Raw genomic sequence first — 24,029 nt, 5'->3', positions numbered from 1 at the left:
CTGATCTGCCCTCAGCCCTTGTTCATGCATAATTCTCAGTTAAGGGCAGGGTGCGTCTAAGGTCTGCATGCCTGCAATCGGTTTTTACATCTCTGACAGAACAACAAAAAAGCCGCTCGACAACCTTGAAACATGCACCAGCTAGGACCACGGTTGGTATTATGGGAAAATGTCCTCTAGACAAGAGAGGAGGAGAAGAGGAAGGGAGAGGAGAGGAGAGGAGAGGAGAGGAGAGGAGAAAATCGAGGAGGAGGAGGAGGAGATGGGGGAAGGCAAGGAGAACACAGTAGGAAAGGAAAGGAGAGAATGAAAGAGGGAGGAGAGGAGAATTAGAGATGGGAGAGGAGGGGGTGGAGCGGGGAAAGAGAGACGAGAGAACAGAGGGGTGGAGATGGAGAGGGAGAACACGGAAGCAGAAAGAGCTAACATGAGCTGAGACAACCGGACGGCTACAGAAAAAGATGTCCCGCAGTTGATGGAGCAAAGCGATTAAAAACAAGAAGAGCTATGGATCCAGAAGCGCTTCTGCAAATATTTGGTTCATGCTAAAAAATAGAGCACATTTATTAAAAATATATATTTATAAACCTTGATATGAACAGATACACACATCAAGCCAATGAAAAAGGAAAAATAAGTTATCTCCCGTAACAAACAGCTGGACTCATTTGACAAATAGGATGCCTATCAGCAAACCGCACCTAGAGCTTGTCCCGCTGGTCCTGGGAGGTAGGCAGATGAGCTGAGTCCGCCCCTCTCATCCTTTCCAGTGTGGGATGTGGTCAGCACTCCAGGATGAGGTATTTCCACACCCATCTGCCCACCACTAGGGCCCAAGGCTGGTCCTTCCAGCATCCTACCAGGTCCCCTGCCAGAGACGCTGAGTTCCTTGTGGCCTGAATGAGTTTCATTGGATACATTGTGCTTCAGAGTATCTGCTCCTCACAGCAGGGTGGGTTCATTTGGTGACCTGCTAGAAAGTTCGAAGATGCATTGACGGAGGAGCAGTGTGTGGTCTTCGAACCCGCTGGCCCCTGGCAGCGTGTGGTCACCACTATAGGGACACACGGGAGCCTTGTCTTGTGGCTGGGTGGGGCCCTTCATAGAGTGGTGTATATGTACACAAAGATGATGACGATCAGGTTCAGGATGGTCCCAACGATGCCCAGCATGGCCAGCACGCTCTCTTCTTTGCTCTCTTTCTCTTGGCCTCCTCGGTCTTCATCATTTCCGCTGGTGATGACCATCTTGGTTGCAAATGTCTTTATCTTCCTCGCCAGGCTAACCTGTAGCAGAGAGAGAGAGACACACACACACACAGCAAAAGACCGTTATTTCCCAGGATCCTTGTGGAGGCCAGGTGGAGGTGTGGGGTGACGAACAGGCTTTAGAGTTAGATCATGGGTAGGAGTGACATCCATAGCGTCTAACACAGCCTTGGAACACATCCCTCTTGGTCACTGAGAGATGGCAGAGCATGAGGACCGGGGAGATAGTTCGGCCAGCCAAGTGCTTGCCTTGCAAGATCCAGGCCCTGAGTTGGATCCCCAGGCCCCACAAACTAAGCATCCAACACCAGTGTTGGGGAGAGAGACACAGGAGGATCCCTGGAGCTCACTAGCCAGTCAGTCTAGTCTAATTAGATAGCTTAAGGAGAATGAGCAATATGGTCTCAAAGGAGGTTGACCTCTGGCCTCCACATGTGTGCATGTGCACACACGAATACACACACACACACACACACACACACACACACACACACACACACATGGATGTCAAGACATAAGTTAAGGATTTCGGGCATTTCAGGCACGAGGTATTAATAACATCAAGACATGCATCCGGAGTCCAGCCCTTGGGCCACCCACTCAGTGGAGCTTGCTTTTCTCTTTCCTGTGGAACAGAAACAGGCAGCTGTTGCAATCACACTAAAGCTAGCGGGGAGGACATAGACTTTTACGTGATGGGTCAATCCCAGGAGATGAGTCCTCCTCCGTGTTCAGGAGGCCATAGAGGGCATCACAGTTGCACATGTTCTGGAGCTTTAGCTGAGGTAGGTGGCCGGAGGAGGCAGGGCCGAGAAGAGGTGATTCTGTACTCAGAGAGGCTGTAAGCATCGTGCCCTGTGAGGGGTGAAGGGCGTGGCCCCTTCACAGACTCCCATGGTCTCTGGCAGGAATACATGTTGGCACAATTGCTCTAAAACACTGTTTGGCACTAGTTAGGAAAGCGAAGAGACACTGTCTATAGCTGGGCACCTGCTCTCCCAGCTGTGAACGAGATGAGGACGCGGCGACGGGGGGGGGGGGGGGGGCGGTGGCCCTGCTTTGTATCCTGGAAACTGAGAGGCCACTTTTCCAGCTGCAGAAGCAGCTGTCCCAACAAAGGGCTGGAGGCTGCCCAGGTGTGCACCAGTGCCTCAGTGCCCATGTGGTTTAACAGAGCTACATGACTGGAATATTCCATGACAGTGAGAGGGCAGAGCTGCAGCTGTCCCTGACAGCACGGAACAAGCCCACGGGCGGGGGGTAGGGGGGAAAGCACTTCCCAACAGAATGTGTTCAGCCTGACTTTATCTGTGAAGGCTCCAAACAGCACACTGTTGGCCAATGTGTGTTTTGAGTTCTGTAACAGGCAAACAGTGATGCACATGGAATTTAGATGCGTGGCTTCCTCCAGCCAAAGCAGTGAGGAATACCTTAGAGCCCAGCAGCCTTCAGAGATGTGGGGCTCTCTCTGTGCAGGCTGAGTAGTGGACCCTGGGACGTTCACTGTTATTATTGTGAATGACAGGTGTATGTCTCTGCTATCCCTTGGTATACCATACGTAGTTTGAATAGGCAAGACTAATGTTTATGTATTAAGGTAGTTAGTTCAGCCATCCAGAGGCAGGGTCAGAGATTGAGACCCTCCCCACCTATTTCTACCCCAATTATACATGAAATATGTGGACACATGGGGACTTTATGGGATGAGATCTGGGGACGGACCAGACTAGACTTTCTCCATGAGGAAACTGCATTTTTCTCAGCTATCTTTAATGATATTTAGGGGACTGCATGGAAAACCATAGCTTTTTATGTGCTGTTCAGGTTTTGTCAACTTGACACAAACACAGACGTATCTCGGAAGAGAGACTTCAACTGAGAACATGCTCCCATCCAATTATCTGTAGACAAATCTGTAAACCATTGTCTTGATTAATGCTCGATGTGTGTGTGTGTGGTGGTGGGGGGGGGGTGCTGCCCACAGGTAGTTGACTCTGAGTTGTATAAGAGAGCTGTGGAGAACAGCCCACTGAGCAGTGGTCCTCCATGGCCTCCGCTTTGGTTCCTGCCCTGACTTTCCACAGCGATGGACTTGCCAGATGAAAGATGAAATAGACCCTTTACCCTCAAGTTGCTTTTGGTCATGTATTTATCACAGCAATAGAAATCGAACTGGGCCAATATGTGTAAATTGACACAAGTATGTGGCTGTGTGTGTAGAAGTACACATACACACATACACACACACACACACACACACACACACACACACACACACACACACACATGCAAGTAGCCTCCCCCGCCCCCATCCCATCACACATGCTCACCCAAACATGCTTCCTCATACATCATTGGTTCTGTTTCTCTGGAGACTCCCATCTAATGGGCAAGTCACGTGGTGTCTCAGAAAGCACAGCCTGGGAGGATGGCCACTGGAAATCCAGGTGTTAGGAGTGAGGATCAACCACGAATGTCTTTCCATCTCTTCTATTGTGCATGTGAACCCCTGAAAGGCCTGGGCCACACCTCACAGAGCAACTCACTGTACTCAATACAGTGTACTGTCTTCATGAAGGACAGAGGCCCTCGGGGGACAAGTGTGTAAGTGAATGCGTGGATATATTCCAAAGGAACACGTTCTGTTTTCTTCACAATCGTGGCTTGCTAGTGGGCTTTAAGTAGGTTCTCACCCCCAAGAGCAACCAGGAAAAGCTTCTGTTCTCTCTCTCTCTCTCTCTCTCTCTCTCTCTCTCTCTCTCTCACTCACTCATTTTCTCCCTCCCTCCCTCCCCTTCTCCCTCTCTGTATTAACCTTTGGGCCTCCCTCCCTTGGTGACCATTAAGTCCCTTACTCCCCCCCTCTTGACAACTCTCTAGTGACTCCTAACGCTACAGTCAGCTTTGCCTGGTTTTGAATTTTTTAAAACAGAATCACACAACACTCTCCCCTAGGCGGCTGACTCGCCCCCCCCCACCCCCTACTGTTTCACAAGCCTCACCCATGTGGCTGGATATAGCTGTAGCTCATCCAGTCTCACTTAGCAACAGTGGCCTTTTGGCTCTTTACACCAGTGTCAGATGGATCTATTCTACTGGGGACAGGGCTCTGAGAGGCTTTGGGTTTGGGATTATTGTGAGCAGCACTGCTGGGACCGTTCTTGTTTGTACCCATCTTCTGGTGCCATGCATGCACTTTTTGTAGGAGAGGGAGCCACACTTAGCAAAACTGCAGAATGTTTACAGCCAGCATCCACACACTCATCCGCTCCCCCCGTTCCTCGGTGTGGGGTTGTGTGGCTGCAACACACTTCTGTTTCAGAACATTTCCAAGCAAACTGCAGATCTGAAGACTCTCTCCTTAAGTGCTGAAGCGTGCGTGTTTTAATTCTAATCCCGTACACGTTCACATTTTTCTCTGATGTAAAATGTACACACGTGTGGTGTCTTCATAGCTACAGATACTCGGCAGAGGTAAGCAGGCGTGGGGAATGTGTGTGTGTGTGTGTGTGTGTGTGTGTGTGTGACTTTGGTAGTCCTGTCAAACAGATTTTCGATGCGGTAGTATCTGATTGCTTGTTGACAAGTGAGAGCTGACGACTCCTCTCCCCTTGATTTTGGCCACTCTGTGGTCCAGTCACTGCAGAAAACCTTAAGAAAGTTAGTTCACCAGGAACCCACCACCCCTCACTCTGCTCTGGTTGGAAGGGTCTCCAAACACCAGCCCCTTCTTTGCAGGGTCTTTGGTTGCCTGTCTGCTTTCTTCTATAGGCCGAGTCCTAGGACAGGAGCGTTCCAGCTGTTACTTCATCACACAGTGCTCAGGAGAGCCATGCTGAGAGAACAAGCGAGTCCTGTGAGGGACCTGGCATCCCCCTGTCTCTGCAGGGCAGGGAGCTGGATAGCTACGGCTACTCTCAAGAGATGAGATTAGTGCTAGCCTCATAACCAGAGACCCATCATCGCAGTCACTCAAGCACAACAAAGTGCCTGTCATCGAGGCTGCTTGGTTTCCAAGGCTTAATTTAGCTCCTTCCCTGAGTTAACCCCAGATGGTTCTGAGTCAGGAGGAGTTGGAGGGTATAATCAGGTCACCCGTGTTTATATCCCGAGGACTCTGCAGCTAACCAGAAAGGCCAAGAGCCGCAGCCACCAAGTCCCCAGTTGTTAGGTACCAGACCATCTCTCCCCATAGAAACCTCCTCGGGAGGAAGGCTGAACTCCCAGGGCTGTCACCGAGGGCCGCACTGGAGGGATGTGCTCAGGACATTGTTTTCTTTGGCAGTAACTGGGCAGAGGACAGGGGATGGCTAGTGTTGACTGGAGAGCAGGAGGGACTGGGAGCTCAGCCTAAAAACAAGGGCAGCGGTAGGAATGGAGTCAGAACAAACACTTTCCCCCCTCAGGCTGCTTTTTGACAGTTGTCTGGTCACCGCAGTGAGGTAAGTCATGTCCCATATGGACAGTAAGCGAAATCAAGGCCATCAGCTCCAGATGGAACACAGATGAGCGGAGATCATGATCACCGTGGTCTTTAATAGTGAAGAGAAAGGCGTGTGCTTGTCACCACAGGGTAGAGACAGCTACCTTAGGACAGAAAAATCTCAAACTATGAGATAATGATTAATTAATCCCAAGGGGTTACATCATTTATCAGATAAACTAGTGTGTGTGTGTGTGTGTGTGTGCGTGTGTGCGTGTGTGTGTGTGTTTGTGTGTGTGGTTAGTGACTGATATACAGTGGCCTGTGATACATAATTTAATTTATATTTAATATACATCTCATGTTAGTATCAAGCCGACAAGAAAGTGATAAACAATAGAAAAGTGAGTAAAGTCCTTCTCAGGAACTCCTCAAAAGAGTGGCCACAGAGAAACAGAATATGGTTACCAGAGAAATGCAAATTAAAACACAATCAACTCCTGTTCAAGAACCACGGCACTCCAGCCGAGACATGAAGCACTGTTCAAGGCGCAGGGCTGGAGGAACACCAGATACTGGTCCTCTAACTCCTCCTGAGTCAGAACCATCTGGGGCCCATCAGGTTGCCACCTTGGAAACCTGTGCGGCACCTTGTAAAGCTGAGCACACTCGCCCCTGATGAGCAGCCATCCCCCTCTTGGGACAAACCCTGAATATACCGCGTATGCGCACACCAGCGCACGCAGATAATATCTTACGTTTACCGGCAGTACTTTTCCTCTTACTGTGCAGATGGCCATAGAGCGTTGAGAGTCCTTACACTGTGAGTAGAGGGAAGGCACGAGATGTTGGGGCATCTTAGGCATGGTGTTGAGAGGAAAAGCACATTGTAGACCATAGAAGGGAGGTTACCATTTATATGGAAAATCCAATACCACCCTAGTTTGGAGGCCTAAACCTGATGAATCTCCAAAAGAAAGCAATGGAATAAATGCCAAAGCTATGGCAGTGGTCCCCACCAAGTGGATAGGGTGGGTCGATGCTGATGGGGTCCTCTGAGTAGTGTTTCCTAAACTAATGGCTGGCACATGTGTGCTGTGGTTTCATTTCCTAAATCCGTTCCTTTTTATCTATCCATTAACTAATAAATCAATTACTGATGTTCATAAGTGAATTAGCCAATTAACTAACACTACTAAAAACAAAGACAAGAAATGAGTAGAAACAACTTTGAGGGTGTATTTGCATGTTCATGAATCAGGTGCAGGCATGGGGGTGTGTGTGCACGTGTGCACATGCACGGGGAGGGGGGCAGAGGCCAACCTCAGATTTCAATCTTTCTGTGGTAGGATCTGTCACTGAGACCTGGGCTTACCTATTATTAGGCTAGGCTGGCTGGCCAGGGAACTCTTGGCATCCTCTACCTCTGTCTCCCGCCACTGCTAGGACAGCGCACACACCACCATGCCTAGCTTTTTACACGAAGACTGGGGACTGAATCCAGCTCCTCATGGTTGCATGGCAAGCACTTTACCAACTGAGTCAGCTCCCCAGCCACCCAATAGAAACAACATTTAAAACAATAGGGCTTTAAGGCCGGGCCATATTTAATGTCATGTTAACTGTCAAAAGAAGCCTTTCGTTGTCACCAGAAAGAAGGTCACGATTCTGCAAAGACAGAACACTGTCCGCAGCCCAGCATCCCTAAGGTACAAAATTGATGGGCCCCTTACTTTGAGCAGACTCAGCAAGCTGGTCCTCTGCTGGGCTGCTCCTGCTAAACACACTGGAGAGTTTTAATCGCTTGCCTAACTGGGATGCCTGTCTTGGGAAATAAGCCACGAGTACACAGTGATGCAGTGGTGCCGTGATCTGTGTGTGGACACTGCAGGGGATCTGGGAGAGTAGAGAGGAGTGGGGGTTCTGTGCGCTTACTGGAGGCACAGCTGGACAGAGACAAGGGTACACCCTGCCCCTCACAGCACTGCCCAGCATCCCTGCCTTCTTCCTCTATGTCTCAGCATCTCAGGTTTCCTCTGGAAAATTACCCTCCATAGTGGATGCTGTCAGTCATGGCACTGAAGGGACTGTCTATTTCTACACTCAGCCTTAGGAAGAGATATAAGGTGGGGCCAATGTAAACTTTGATTCATCCACGCGGATAGCCAGAGGAGATTCACCCTAGCCACAGTGCCCAGAGGACAGCCTGCTGACTGCTGCCTCTCGGAATCAGCTTAGATCACCATCTATCTCCTTGTGCCACGCAAGAGCAACCCCCATATTCCTGCCCCGAAAATACTGTTTTTGTTTAAGCTAATTGGAACCCGTTGTGATCAATATTAATGATTCAAAATGATTATCTGAAAACAGAATGGATTATTCTGTTTTTAATTCCTCATTTGATACCTAAAATCCCCTCAGAGGACAGCCCGACATTTTAACATTGCAAAGCAGCATTAGCATTTACAGAGTTCATATCCAAGAACTGCAGTGGAGCTACTTTTTTAAAAAGTGAGCATACTGTTTTAAAGTAAGCTTACAGCTTTGTGCTGGGTAATCCTTAGCCATACGTAGCCTCTCACTGCCCCACAGGCTGCAGGCTGAGTATGGCTGCTAGAACTCTACGGAGGAGTGTTAACAGCACTCTTCCCCATCATTCTGGAATTTACCACCTCTCAACACAGCTCATCCCGCCCCCTGACAGCTTATTCAGGAACATTCTTCTTTGTCTTAAAATAAAATCTCTTCACTACATCTTGTATCCACCGGGCCCATTTAAAAAAACTAGCCACTAAGCCAAGGTAAGTCCTCGTCATTCTCGGAATCAACTCTGCTTTTGAAAAATTAACATTGACAGCTCTGGCTGCAGATGGAGCAGGGGTCTTGTCTCCACGGCTGAGCAGCCGTGTGCTCTATCCAGGATGCCGCCTCCCTCGGAGCCTCAGTTTACTCATCTTTAACACGGCATGGGGGTAGGACATAGCTTGTAGGATGAACGCTATGGGATGCATCTGCACCTCCGGGTGAATGACAAGCTCCTGCGATCAAAGGTGACACTGACGAGACTCCTTGTGGTTCCAAGAGACCCGCTCTCCCCAACTAACAACCTTCCTGCTCCCTACACATCCAGAGAGCCCACGGCATCACAGTCAAACTAAACCATGACATTACACTATGGTAGGTTTCCTGCTCCACGTGCAGGAGGGTCCTCCCTCCTTTCTTCTGGAACGTTCTGGCATGGTCAACCTTCTCCTACTGCACGAGCCTCCATCTTCTCTCCATGCAGCGTAAGGAGTACAGCTAAGACTTAAACCCACTCGTCAGCGACTCCAAAGGGAGTGGCATGGTCCAGGGACAGCTAGTTTCAGTAGCCATTGTCCCTTGTTCTAGTTTTTTTCTTTTATGCTACAGCAAGAAAATGCTAACCAAAAGCAACCTGAGGAAGGAAGGGTTTGTTTTATTTCCAGGTCACAGTCTCCATCACTGAGAGAAACTGGGGCAGGAACTGAAGCAGAAACCGTGGAAGGATGCTGTTTGATTTCTTATGCCTACTTAGGCCACCACCCACGGTGGACTGCACCCTCTCACACCATCTTCAGTCAAGGTAGTCTCTCACGGACATGATCACAGGCCAGTCTGATCTGGGTAACTCCTCAACTGAGGATCTCACTTTCCAAGTGACTCCAGATTTTTTGCCAAGCTGACTGTAAACTTACTGGCACTTGGCTTGAATGTAAAATGCCACCCCCTCCCTTGGGCGTGTGGATTTGAACACAGGCTCATGCATTTGAACACCTGGCTGTGGGGTAGTGGTGCTGTTTGGGGGAGGTTGTAGAGTCTTTAGGGAGCAGAGCTTTCCTAGAGGCAATAGATTAAAGCAGACTGGCCTGGAGGTTTTACAGCTGAGCTCTACTTCCTTTCTGTTCAGTCTCTGCTTCCTGACTGCTGGTGCAGGGCAACCAGCCAGTCTTCCTCCTGTTCGTGCTGCTGCCCCTACCGGGATGGACTGTAAGATTTGGAACTGTAAGCCACAGTACATCCCTGCTCTTTAAGTTGCTTTTGTTGGACTTTTTTTTTTTTTTTTTAATCACAGCCCCGAGAAACATGACTAATAAAGCTCCTACATTGGTGGTGGCGTGCTCTGCCCCGTGCAACGGTGCAATCCCTTCCTTACGAATTCTCCACACTCATTTCTCAGAGAAACCTACCAAGAATTGGAGCTTAACCCTATCAGAGACAGTCAATGGCCAGCAGTAACTGGGGACCCAGAGAATGCTGGTGTAGCAGTTAAAAGCAATGGTGGCAAAGTCCGTGTGGCGAAAAGAAAGTCATGCACATGAAGGGAAGACAAAGAATATTAAAATTCAGATCTCTTCTACAAATAATAACTTTAATAAGCCTTCCTAGCATAGGGAAAATATGCCTGGGGGAAAATTCAGAAATTTTTCTGCAGCACAGTTGACTGTTATATTTCTTGCATCAAGCCCAAGCAATCGATACTTAAGTAAATAAACCAACGGAGACTTTGAGCATGTCTGTTTTATCTCAATCTTAGAAGAACCCCAGCTCCCAGGTGCCAAGAACAAGGCATACATTGCTGGTGGGTGAGGGGAGACCTTCATGTCTGTCAGTTTCTGCTGGGGTGTGAAAACCGCAAAAGACGAAGGTTCTAGGTCTGGGTAGAAAGCTGGGCTGGCGAAGCCTTTGCCTTGCCAGCATGAGGACCTGGGTTCAATCCAGAATTCATATTAAAAAAAAACAACAGGCCAGGGACTAAGGAGATGATGGCTCAGTGGGTAAGAGGGCTCAGTGCATAAGGATGGGACCTATGTTCAGAGTCCCAGCGGGATGCACCTGGAACACCAGCATCGAGGGAAGGGGAAGTAGGCTCAGGTGAGGATTATAGGGGACAAGTCTAGCAGAAAAATAGTGATCTCCATGTCTGCAAGAGACCCTGTCCCAAAGGAACAAGGTGGAAAGCCATGGAGGGCACCTGGCTTCCTCCCTCAGCTTCTGCATGTATACATGGATATGTGCACTCGAACACACAGACACACACAGACACACACACACACACACACACACACACACACACACACACACTAGGTACGGGGGTATATGCTTATAATCCTAGTACTGGGACATGGAGACAGCCGGAAGGTTCCAGGCCACACACATTCCCACATAATGTACATACAAGCATGCACGCGTGCATACACACAGATGACAGTGTTTGGACGAGCAGAGCTATTGAGTGGGACTTGGCCAGCAGGTACTTCTTTGTAAAGCAATGCTTATCTCAGGATTCAATCTTTGCTTCTCGGTGTGTGGAAAGCGCCACATGATCCAGAAGAGGAGGAAAGAAGACTTTGCATCCACGCGCTGCCTCCCTCTCTGCATCCTTGCTTGCTGCAGTCAGTCACCCAGCTCAATTGTCATTCCAAGCACTTCCATCTCTAGAACATTTTCGTACAGTGGGATGAGGACGGACGGGGGTGGTTCATCCTGGCCCCATTTACAAGGACGAGCGGCTGTCCTTAAGTTTAGATTATCCAATTGTCGAGTCTAGAGGATGGTGCTGGAGGGGTGGGGCAGCAACAGCCTTTCCATCAAAACAAAACAAAACAAAAGAATAAAAGAAATAAAAAGACCGCAGTGGTCTCCCAGATCATAGTAACTCCTCAAAAAAGGTGAGGCCAGTCTTCCTGAACATCCTCTGAGCATGATAATGAGCCAAGTACTACACTAAGTGGCGAGGTTGTACATATGGCAGACAAGGCCTGTGTCCCAAAGTCTAAATGAAGCAGATCACAAAGGCCACATAGGTCCAGGGGATTTGTGGAAACCTAGAATGGGGTACCTAACTACCTGGGAAAGAAGGCCAAGAGTCACTCCTGGAAGATGGTTGGTCCAAGCCAAAGTGGAAAAGAATGAGATTAGCTTAGTGCAGGAGTGCAGGAGAGAACACCCAGGTGGGAGACTTAAGGCACGAAGGAAAAAGGAATATAAATACACAGGATGCCATTGCAAGGCTTGGCCATGGAGATTAAGGTGAGGAAGGTGAAGAAGCGGGGATCATAGCTGGAGCCCTGTAAGCTTCAAAAAGCAATTTTGGAATCTATTCAGCAGATACAATGGGGACATGGATATTCATTTCATATTTATTTTCTTAGCCACACACATTCACTATTTACACTCCCCTGTATGCACGGGATGTTTCATAATAAATTTTTAAAGCTCAATTAGCTCCTCAAATCAAGCCATAGTAAGTAAACACTGCTAGCTTGCTCACTGGATAGAGCATCGCACCTCACCTCCAGCTCTGCTAGTGCTGCCCACATGGCCCTTACTTCCTGCCTTTCTAGCTCTCAAGATAGGAGTTGAGAGCCCTGTGCAAGCCGCCAGCTGTCTATGCTCCCACAAGGTCTTCAGCAGGAGGAGTTAGGGCCAGACTTTCTCCAGGGGACAAACTCGGCTACCTGGGTCTGTGCACAGCTCAGGTGGTCACAGAACGGACTGATGTCACAACGCAGTTAACCCGAAGGGGGGGGGGGCGCAACCAGGTCATCCTGCAATTAGAATCGTCCCCTCCCAGCACCTCCTGAGAGCCACTAAAGACAGACAACATTTGTAAGGCACTCAGCCTGCTCAACAGAGCATCACCGTTATGACTATTAATTAGAGCGCTGCCTCTCTAATTGCCACGGAGTGGCTGGATTTAGCCTTGTACTTGCTACCTCTCATGGTGTGTCTAGGCACTGCTTTCCAGTTACATAAGACTTCAATAGTCATGGCTATTTGGTAAGCAAGGGTGTAGACCAGGCGCTGTATGGTCTTCCATACATCCACCCAGAAAAGGACTTCAGTATCAGAAATAAAAAGAGGAATAAGCTACAGACACACTAAGATTATTTTAATTTAATGACAGCGGTACCTACAACTGTATGCCAAAAACCTTTATAGTCCTACTAAGCCTCTATTATCCACCAGGCCCTGTTTTAGTGCATTGGGATGCACTAGGAGAAGCAGACAGATACTATTCCTATTTTAGACAAAAGTCTTCACACTCAAAAATGATTCCCAAACACTTACACTGTGCCACACACTGTCTGTAAGTACCAGGAATACAACTGTGACTACAGCAAAGAACTCAGGAGAAACTGAGGCAGGAACTGCCCTGATGCCGCTGCCAGCACTGCCTGTCTCCTGCCTGCCAAATGCTTCAAATGGCACGTGCCAGGCTTGCGCCTCTCACCCCGGTGCACCTGCTTGCTCACTCGTCATCCTCAGGGGCATAGGCTCAGCAGCCTTTCTGGGACCTTTATTCGTCTCTCATCTAGGCCTGTGGTCATCCTTTTACTTGTTAAAGGATGGGTAGTCTTTCTGCACTAACTCATGAGTTTTGTTTGTGATAGATGATCCTTCTCCACAACCTCCAACCCCCTAGGTCTACTATGGAGGCACCATGGTACTCCAAGAATAAACAAGCTAATGGATGGATGATGAATAGACTGATGATGAGTGCATGAAGAATGGATAACTACGTAGATAGATGGTGGTGGCTGAGTGTACGAATGGATGATGGATGGATATGTGGATGAATGGCAGGTGGATGTACAAATGGATGATGGATGGCTATATGGATGGATGCATGGTGCGTGGTGCATGGACAGAAATAAAGAGAGCCTGGACAGGTCAGTCCAGGTTACTGGAAAAGCACAGGAGCCAGAGGAGCTGCGTGGTGGGCATCAACACAGATACGCAGTGAAGCAAAAGGTGCCAAAACAGCACGCCCCATTTCCTGGATCACAAAGCAGGGCCAGTCAGGTAGTGTGCACACATAGCAGAATGTGTGTGTGTGTGTGTGTGTGTGTGTGTGTGTGTGTGTGTGTGTGTGTATAGGGGGAGACCTAGGAGGGCAACAAAGAATCCTCTGCCTCAAGGCCAAGGGAAAGACTGCCCCTTCTGGTCCAGCAACTCCTCGTGCCTCTCTTCTCTCACCATCTAAAAATGGTGACACCTGTGTCAATCTCAGAGTGTTGACACCGAGAGTTCACCAATGGGACTCGGTTTCCAGCCCTGCTTGCTCCCAGGGAAAAAGCGCAATTGGTTGTCCCTGGTTGAGTTTGATCATGTGCCCAAGGTGAACAACAGGAGAGAACAGTGGCCTTGGTGGTCGGCTTCCTTTTCTTTCTGACCTTGACGGCTGATGACAAGAAAGGTCACTTTACTGTGAGGTGAGTTTAAAAAAAAAAAAAGCGTGAATACCAGTATAAAGAGAAGAAACTGCTCCCCATACTCACACTTAGGAATAAATTAATCAGCATTTCCCTTACTCAGAGAAAGAACATATTTTTAGGTGTGGGAGAAATTAATTATATCAGACTAAACTTCCCTGAGGAATGCGAGCCATCAGGTAGTCCTGAGTGAGGCAAGGGCATGGAAACCGAACAGGGGATGAGCGAGAGACCTAAGCTCGAGGGGCAGTCGTCCACCAGCAATACTACCCTGCATGCCTGCCACCTGCTCTGGGTTACAGACCCTACTGACAAGTCAGCAGATTCTCCACCACCAGAGGGCAAGCCAGACTCAAGGGCAAGCGTGGGGGATTTGCATTCATGCATGGCTCTAAGGAGTTGTGCCACAGAGGCTCATGCAAGCCAAGGTGGTCACCTTCATTTTTACACACATCTTACTGCTGTTTACATTGATACGACACTTCTGAACAAGACTTTAATTTTTACCTCAGACCAGAGACGCCCAGGAGGAGCAAGACCAGCTCAGCAGCAGTGTGCATACCTGGTGCACAGATCTTGGCCCAGGTATGTCACTCTCCAATGGAAGAGACCAGTGTTCCCTCCTTGGAGAACAGCCCAACTCTGGGGTTGAGGAAGGACAAATTCAAGATAGACTTTGGACACCCGGTAGTGCCACAAAGTAAGAAAGTGCTCAAGAAAAGATGGATGGGAGGGCTGGCAGAGGATGCCAGCATGCATCCAAACAGTGACCAGTGACCAGAGCAGGGACAATGTGAACAAGAAAACAACCACAGCTTTCAATGCTAAGTCATAAAATAAAATACACACCCACGAGTCTTTACTGATACAAATGATCATAAAAGAGAATAAATACATAGGTGGGTCAGTTGTTTCTTTCAGTAGAACCCCAGGTAACAGAGGCAGAGGAAAATCGGGATAAATTATTGCTACAGGCAAAGGCACTATCCATTCTTTGCGGACCAGATCCGCCGAGGAAGACCAAAACTAATGAGGAATATTTGACACAAAGAGTCACACGGATTCACGTGCTCTCAAGTATCTATTTGAGAGCAGTAGCAGAGAAAGGAAAGATGGCTGCTCTACCAGTCTGGAGGAAGGCCTTTAACTAAGCATTCAAGGTCAACATTACCATGGAGATAGGGACATCACATATCCTGACACTAGGGACCAAAAAGGACAGAGCACAGCTCCAGGGATATCCGTCCTGAAAAGTTCAACCTTTTCCAGGGCTAAGCTGAGACACAGACACTGGACAAGATTGCCAAGTGCTCTTCTGAAATGCCAAGTGTCATGAAAGATGAGGACCGGTCACAGGTTGGAGGATACTGAACAACACTGTTCGCCACCTGCACATACTAAGATGCTGGGGTCATAAAAGATGGAAATCTGAGAATGATGAGCTCAGCAAGATGGCTGCATGGGTTCTCTACGTCTCAAGTCCCCCAAAAGAAGCAGCTCAAGAGATGGAGGTGTCCAATTCCTGTGTAGTCTGTCCAGCTAAGACAGACACCAGAAAGGGGTCTTCATCACTCCAGATCCAGCACCGTATGACTCCAGTGCCTGGGAGGCTCATGGGAAACAGTCAGTAGGCCAGTCAACACAAGCCACAGAGTCAAGGGAGATAGTAACACATTTTGGTTGCACGCCCTGCACTTTAGGGTGGGGGGCCAGTTATTCAGCAGAAAGGCAGGCTGAAGGAGCTCTGTTTACCGTCCTAAGGGAGGAAGTGTTTTCTTCAAGCAGGAGCAAGGGATTCTGGCGACATCTGAGAAAAAGGCAGGTTGGAACCCTCTGGAGAGCAGCAAAGAAACTGAACCTCAACTTTCTCATCTGCAAAATGGGGAGAAAAATTCCCTGAGGTGTCCAGTAAAGAATGGAGCCGAACCACAGACCAGGTTTGCTGAACTTGTCACTGTATCCTAAGTCTGTCACTCTGTATGTAGAGAGTTGGGAAGGGTGCTAACTCTAGAACCCCTGTGACTCATGTCTCCGCTCTCACACATACAGATGGTCGTGGAGCATTTCTGGGTAATGAGTTTGGCTTTCCCTAACAAGGACAGTCCCACTCTGCTATAATGGCACTGTCAATACACACTCCATGTTTCCACGCTAGCTAAGTCACCTTGGACTCACCTATCAGTCCCGTTTTGCTGAGCTTCCTAGGTGAGTGGGGGGGGGGGCTATTTCCCTAAGTATGCATATCTGCCGAGTTTTATTTGTGCACTAGGGATGCCAGTGTGCAGGTGCGTGGCCAGAAGTCAACATCAGATGCCATTCCTCGGGAGCCATCTGCCTTGTTTTTTTGAGATGGGGGGTCTCTCCTTGGCCTGGGCTCATTGGTCATGTTATACTGGCTGGCCTGGGAGTCTTGAGGAACCATTTGCCTGTTTCCATCTCTCTAGTGTTGGGACTCTCGGTACCACCATGTTCAGATGTTTTCACACAGTTTCTGCGGCTCAAACTCAGATCTTAGCAAGCACTTTCTCAGCTAAGCTACCTCTGCAGCCCTCCACTGAGTGCTCACACTTGCAACAACGAGAAAGGGAAAAACACCACTGTCATTCTTCATAAATGAAGGACGTGAGCTGTGCACAAGACGGAGGAAGATTGCTCCCAGCAGGTTTCACAGATGGACCCACAGCTGGCAGGACACAAAGCAAGCCAGATACAGACCCACGCAGTCTGGACCAAGCCCATGGTCTAAGTGTGTCACTACAGAGCATCTGTGCCCTAGTCTCTCTGCCACCAAATGAGATCATACTCCTTAGCTGATAACCGCTGCCTACATTAAATGAGGAACATTCCAGAAGCTGTTACGCCTCTCTCCCTCTCTTCCCTGCTACGATTTGTGGTTCAGAGTCACAAACAAATACTTGGAAGTAAATACACATTGTAACACCCTAAATGCCACCTCTTCCCCCTGGAAAAAGTGAAGCTTTTAAAGAAAATTTTCTTGGGGACTCTGTTCAGATCAGAAATCAAAGAAGCTGGAATGTGTGCAAGGACATGGAGACCCCAACTCTGGGCAATATGGAGGTGCCACAGTCTCGATTCTTTGCCCTAGGTTCAAGCTGAGAGAGGTCCCAACAGAGACTGGCGGGGATGTGGCCAAACAATGCTGTTAGGAAGTGGGCTTCCCACACAACTCCTGTGACTAGCACTTGAGGGTTCCTGTTTGCAAACCCCCTGGAGTGATCCCGGGTCTGCACAGAACAGTTTTGTAATTGAGATTTCCCAGTGCTCATCTCTTGCTGAGCAAATGGCTAGGCTGTGCTAACAGCAGACAAACAGCCTACACTTCATGAATCTCCTCTGGCAGGCTGTTACCCATCCAAATTTCACTTACTTGGGAGCATTTACATTTTAATGTGATTTTTTCCGACAGGACCAGACAGCTGGGTGAGTTTTACCAGCTCCTGAAATACAAAAATCTCATCTCTGCATATGAATCTTTGCAATCATTTTTGTGTGTGTGTGTCCAGGCTGGAAACGGCACCTTCTGAACTTTCTGGCTGATAACTTCCTGAAGAAACAGCTATTGACAGTCGGGCTGACAGTTCTGATCCAGCGCTTGTCCAGAATTAATAGGGAGAAAAAAAGATTTTCCCAGAAGCCACCATCACTGAAAAAAATGCCATCCCTGCCTACCCATCTCAATTCCTCCCACACTCTCCCTCAGCCAACCCCATATCAATGGTACCAGTGTCCTTAGCGATTTGTGGATTTACCATCTCAGGCCCCCTGTATGACGACAATGACCTTCACTGCAGCATCACTGTTTCCTCATTTAGGCCTTCAAACTGACTTGACCCACCCTAATCACCTCCCAAGTACGAGGTCCCCCAATCTCCTCACTCCCCATCAGAGTAATAGTGTTTGTTAATGGTCAGTTTGGCACGAGTGAGAGTCACCTGGGTGAGGGTCTTTTAGCATCCCTGTGGGGGTTATCTGGATTACTGGAGTTGAGGTGGGAAGACATGCCCACTGTGGGCGGCACCATTCCCTAGCTGGGATCCTGGACTATGTAAGCAGGATATGGGAGCTGAGCTGCAGCAGGAAGTCATTGCTCTCTGCTTCCTGATTATGCATACGATGTGATCAGCTGCTACAGACTCTCACCACCCCGAGTTCCCCAGAGTGACGGACTGTTCTTAAACTGTGAGCCAAAATACCAACTTTCTTGCTTGAGTTGCCTTTGTCAAGGTATCTCTTACCGCAGTCACTGGAAAAGAAATCAAGGTATTTGCCATCGGTCCGTTTTCCTCAAAAACACTTCAGAGCAAGCTATGCTTTCATTTCTTGTTCCTAACTTGTAGATAAGCCATGTAACAACAAAGACCTTCACGGCAGCCCCTATGCCAAGCCCTGTCCCAGACACCCTGGAGAGGCTCACAGGTTCTAACTCCCTGGGGCAAAGTGATTTGCACAGGATGACGCTGTTGGGTATCAGGGTTCATAATCCTGGGCTTGTCACAAATCCAGGCCTACTGGGTTAATGTCCATGTGCTGCACTGCACGTGTAACTAACATTCTCTGTTCCTCCCTTAACATTTCCCTTTTCTGTGTGTGCAGGTGTGGCTGCACGTGTGTGCAGGAGAATGCAGAGGACAACCTCAGTATGGTCCTCAGGCAATGTCTATCCTTTTTATTTTCCCCTTGAGGCAGGGTCTCTTACTTGCCCAGAACCTTACTTGGTAGGCTTGGCTGGCTGGCCAACAAACTCCAGGACTCTGCCTGTCTCTGAACTCCAGGACTCTGCCTCCTCCCACCAGCACCGGGACACCAAGCACACACCACCACCACACACCACAGTTTCTCGGGGGGGGGGGGTTACTTTCACGTCCTCGGGCTTGCAAGGGAAGCTGTTTATCTACTGATGCCCTCTCTGGAGGGCTGGTCTCCTCAGCTCTCTCTGGAGATCTTTATCACCAGGCATCTGTCTGGGGCCTGGTACCCAGGAGACCTCACGGAATTCCTGCCTACGGAGGGCATGCAGAGTACAGGAGTAGAGTCCCCAGCCGCCCCCCCCCCCCCCCCCCGCCCCAGTGTCAGGAAAAGAGCATATATTAAAGCTTTGTGATTTGATCACTATGGCGTCCTCATTGCTAAAACACTTTCGCCCTATGGCCATCCAGAATTCTCTTGGAGCACCATAGAACATATGGCTACACGAGTAGAGGCTTCCGGAAGTGGCATATAAGCCGTTGCTGCTGACAGCTAGGAGGGTAGAGTCCTCACAGTGAGCCACACAGCAGGGTTTGCTTTTGTCCCTTTACAGCCCCACCCCCAAGAGCTGTTCTTTACACCATTTCTTACCCATCACAAACATCAGGTCTGGAATGAAAAGAGAATCAATAAATAATTATGGGAAATAAAAAGCAGAGAAAATGCATTTTTGAAATATAAATAAAGGAGGGAGTAGGGAGCCAGCCTCCCTCAGCCATGACTCGCTGCACCAATTTGCCCCACTCTCCTTAGTCTGTTGGCCCGACCACTGGATAAGGGCTCAACTTAGATGGTCTTATCCTGTTTGAAGGTGTGAACTGTTGGTTAAGGCTGACAGCATCATAAAAATCCAGCCTAACTCGCCCTCCGCACGAGTCCTACTCTCCCTACCTACCTTGTGGTCAGTGCTAGGGTTTGCTCCGGATTCTGGCTTACCTGACACCACCTGTCAGGACAACACAATCTGGCACAGCCCTGTGCCTGAGGTACTGTGTCCTCATCTGCCAGGAGACCCACATATCCAGCCTGGCCCTAGTGGCTTCTGCTCACTCGACCTCAATTCCCTGGGGCAGTTCCACTCTCCGGCCCACAGCCTTCTGGGAGCATGCCCTGCCATGCAGACATCACTTAGCCTCTGCCCATCTGTTTATATGTTTACTTGTCTCTAGGCTACAAGAGTTTTGAGATGGAGATAATGACTCAATTGCTCCTGCACGCCCCCTCCACCCCCACCACCTCACTCCCACCCCCCACCCACCCCCGCCCCACAAATGTCTTCTGTTGAAAGAGCAGCTTTGTGATCGCAGAGAGAGTCCACATACACTGCTGAATAAATGGGAGCACAAAGAAATAAAGAAAAGTCCCAGGAAGTGGCTCCCTCTGAGGCACTTGGCTCAACCTGGAGGACTGTGAAGAGCTTCCTTTTAAAAAAAATGTTTACTGTCTCCTCCTCTCTTCCTGCCAGGAGAATCTGTTAGTGAAGGTAAGAGGAGCTGAAGTGACTGCTTAACGTTTATGTAACACTTTCCTAATTCTGCACGGTGCGGTCCAGATTCTGTGTCCTCACCAAATCTGTATGTTGGAATTTTAACTCCCAAGGTGATAGTATTAGAAACAAAGTTCTTTGGGGGAGGTGATGAAGTCAGAAGATGAAGCTCTCAGGGAAGGGACCAGCGCCCTCACAGAAGGGATCCTAGAGAGAGCCCTTTGTACCTCTAGCACAGGAACACTGTTAAAACAAAAACAAACAAACAGGCCAAAAGGAACAAAAACCAGGCTAAGTTAAAACCCCTCTTTGAGAAACTGGCCCTGACAACTGGAAGTCCGGCACCCAGTGACTTACGACATCTTACACAGACATCTGGAGCCCAACTCTTAGCAGTGCCCAACCCAAGTGGCTGGTCCCAAGAAAAAACAACCTGCACTGTAAAATGTACTACCTAATGAGGTGGTGAGATGTCCGCTCTCTGATCCAAATATGGACTTCTCGTGAATGACCCACAGGTTAAGACTGTGGAACTGTTGTAGGAAGAACTCCCACTCCTTCTCGGTGATGTGGTCTCCTCAGTGCGGACTCATACACTACATACCATCGTACAGTGAATTTCAATAGGCTTTCTCTGTCTGTCCATGTCTTGGTAAATCCTTTTACTGCCCACGTCATGTGTAGCCAAGGTGTCATCTATGAACTGGGAGGTAGGCCCTCACAAGAAACTGAAGCTGGTGTCACCTGGGTCTAAGACTTCCTGGCACCCACAAGGACTAAAACATCTGTCCGTTTGTATCAGAACCCTCACTTAATGTCCCAGTACAGTGGAGGTGTCTGTCTAAGTGGTCCCTGGGTCTCAGGAGTCCTTCCTGTGGGTGCTACCCAAAACCAGCCAGAAGGTACATAGGGTTCCCCATATGGGACACAGAGTAGTGTCTTCCGACCTGCAAAGGAGAAGTTTGAGATTTTGGTGGTGCCTGTCACACACCTGGTATGGAACCGAAGGCCTAGCCTTGGACAAAGAATGTTGGCTCAGCATAAAGAAACTAATATGGTAGGACGGGGCTACCCAGATCCTGAAGGCTGGGAGCACCTTAGAACTTAGGACATGGGGGGTATAAATGGCACGCTTTCCCAGAAGCCTATTATCAGGAAAGACCAGCCTTCACAGTCAGTAAAGACGAAGACACTCAACCCTAAAATCCACTTGAAATCTGTCGACTGCTCTGAAAGACAAGTAGAGATTGGAAAGTCGGACCACCAGATGCCCGTTTCTATCCTTGTGACCCTGGTCAGTGATGCACTCTTTCTGAGCTTGCTGACAGGCATCCCTGACAGATACAGGTGATTGGTTCCAGGATTCCCACAGATACAAAAACCCACGAATGTGCAAGTCTCACATAAAGATGCATAGTATTTTATTTAAACTCATATATCCTTCCATATACTTTAGACTGTCTCTAAATCACTTGTAACCCTTAATATGACATGAATGGTGTGCATGACATTATTATTCTGCGGTGTTCAGCAAACGATAGCATGAAAAATAATACCCCACAGTGCACACTCGGTGTATGCTGTGCCACTGTAGGCCTGCCTAACTACATGCACCCAATCTGCAGCATGGAATCCACACACAGCGGCAGACCCTAACCACTAACTAGACTGTTCTCAACCCTGATGAGCAGATATGTAAGGAACCGGAGAAGGATGTAGAGAAAGATCAAAACAAACACAGAAACTGACCTCCGAGGAGAGAGAAATAATTCCCAGCCTGCCCCCAAAGGTCTGGACACTCCTGTACTCTGTGCACCAGCAACCACCATCAAACAAAAGTGGTTTCCAAGAAAAGGGATGAACAGAAAGCAAGACAAAGTTCTTAGGAAAAAAAAATCAGCACTGGCCATGGGTTTAAAAAAGTAGAGGGGACAACAAAGCCAATAAAATGTGTACACACACACACACACACACACACACACACACACACACACACACAGGGGAAACATAGAAAAAGGGACGTAGAGAAATAAAGATCTATTCTCTAAGTTCTTAGAGATGGCAAGTGTATTCAAAATGAAAAATGGAAACCTGGATTGTTTTAGTTTTAAGCCAAATGCACTAGAATTCTTAAAGCAAAAGGGACCACAGTCTGTCCAAAACAATGGGCTATTCTCAGGCAATGCGTGCACGCTGGGGATAAAGGCGAATTCTTAAAACCCAGGAAAAGAACAGAGAAAAGATTTCCAGCAAGGAACTGATAATCAGAATGTTTATCTAATGTGAAGTTTTCAACATTCTAGAAGGAACTGTTGACATGGAAATCCACCTTCAGTGTGAGTGTGAAATACAGACAGGCATGGTTAGGCAGCTCACAGTCCAAAGACTGAGCACTCAAAAGCTCTCGTGGGAAATAATGAGAGAGAACACAGGGTGACCTGAGAGGCACCCAAGAATGCTGTGGGAGGGGAAAAGGAAACATCCTAGGAAGGAAGACATTCTCTAGGATGAAAAGCATGGCATGGGGCTTGCAGAACAGGTAGAGAGTCCGGGGGGGGGGGGCGGGGGCAGGGCCGGGCGGGGATGTGGAGCTCAGTGGGTGGAGTGTTTGTTTAGCCTGCACAGAGGCCTGGTTCCTATCTCAACATAAACCAAGCATGTGGAAGACACAACACTAATTGCAGCGCTAGGAGGTGGAGACAAGAGAATGAAAAGGGGAAGAGATCATCCTTCATTATATCGTGAGTTTGAGGCCAGGTCAAGAGAAGTGAAAAGCTGACTGGAAAGAAGAAGAAGAAGAAGGAGAAGAAGAAGAAGAAGAGAGAAGAAAGAAGAAGAAGAGGAGGAGGAGGAGGCAGGAGAGGAGGAGGAGGAGGAGGAGAGGAAGGAGGAGGAGAGAGGAAGGACGGAAGAGGAAGAAAGAAGGAAGAAGAAGAAGAAAAGAAGAAGAAGAAGAAGAGAAGAAGAAGAAAAGAAGAAGAGAGAAGAAGAGAAGAAAGCGAAGAAGAAGAAGAAGAAGAAGAAGAAGAAGAAGAAAGAAAGAAAGAAAGAAAGAAAGAAAGAAAGAAAGAAAGAAAGAAGTAAGTTAGAAACCCTGGGAGAAAGCAATCCTGGCCAATAACGTCACAGTCTACATTAGTTACTTGGTGTTGCTGTGACGAAAACATCGTGACCCAATGTGATGTGTGGAAGAAAAGAGTATTTCGGTTCACAGTTCCAGAGGGAGAGCCCAAAGTGGCAGGGAGGCACGGCAGTAGGTCACTGGAGCAGGAAGCTAAGGGACCACATTTTTCAACCACACCCAGAAAGCAGGGGGTGATGCTATAAAACCCCAAAGTGAGCCTCCAGCGAGGCTGCCACCTCCTTTAAGTTCCATGACCTCCCCAAACAGTATGTTCAAACATGGAATCCTGCAGGGGACATTGTCATTCAGCCACGGAATCCAAATGAAATATGACAGGACGCTAAGACACCGATGAAGAAAGCATAAGCAAAAAAGGATGTTCTAGGCCACTGGTTTCAGCTGGTCCAGGTTTTCAGATGTTGGGCCTCTAAAGAACATGTCCCAGCATGTGGTTTACCCCAGCACTCTACACATCTGTTGCAGTACAAACAATGCCAGTGCAACCTTCAGCTTCCAAGTCTTTTGCCAAGCTGTGGGCAACAGCTATGGAGAGAACATGGGGTCAAGGCATGTGTATATGAAGGACCCTGAAGATGCATCAGGCCTAATGCAAAGGGAGTGGCACTGAGGCTGAGTAGGAAGTTGAGAGAAAGGCTAGAACTCAAGTGGCCTCATCTTATAAGACAAGAAAACACGGGCACTGCAAAAAGGGCAGTGGCAGATT

The 24,029-nt window shown here is 48.5% G+C and overlaps 1 long non-coding RNA gene across 1 annotated transcript in view; it reads right to left on the bottom strand.

The window, feature by feature from the left end:
* Positions 1–805: 805 nt before the first annotated feature.
* LOC127196584 (uncharacterized) overlaps positions 806–24,029 on the bottom strand; it is a 45,736-nt gene continuing 22,512 nt past the window's right edge. Inside the window, exon 3 of the long non-coding RNA XR_007831491.1 lies at positions 806–1,286. This is a non-coding gene — a long non-coding RNA (uncharacterized LOC127196584). The remainder of the gene's footprint in view (positions 1,287–24,029) is intronic.

This window comes from Acomys russatus, chromosome 1 (assembly GCF_903995435.1).
Source record: "Acomys russatus chromosome 1, mAcoRus1.1, whole genome shotgun sequence".
NCBI lineage: Eukaryota > Metazoa > Chordata > Mammalia > Rodentia > Muridae > Acomys > Acomys russatus.
This window is presented reverse-complemented; position numbering and strand designations above follow the sequence as displayed.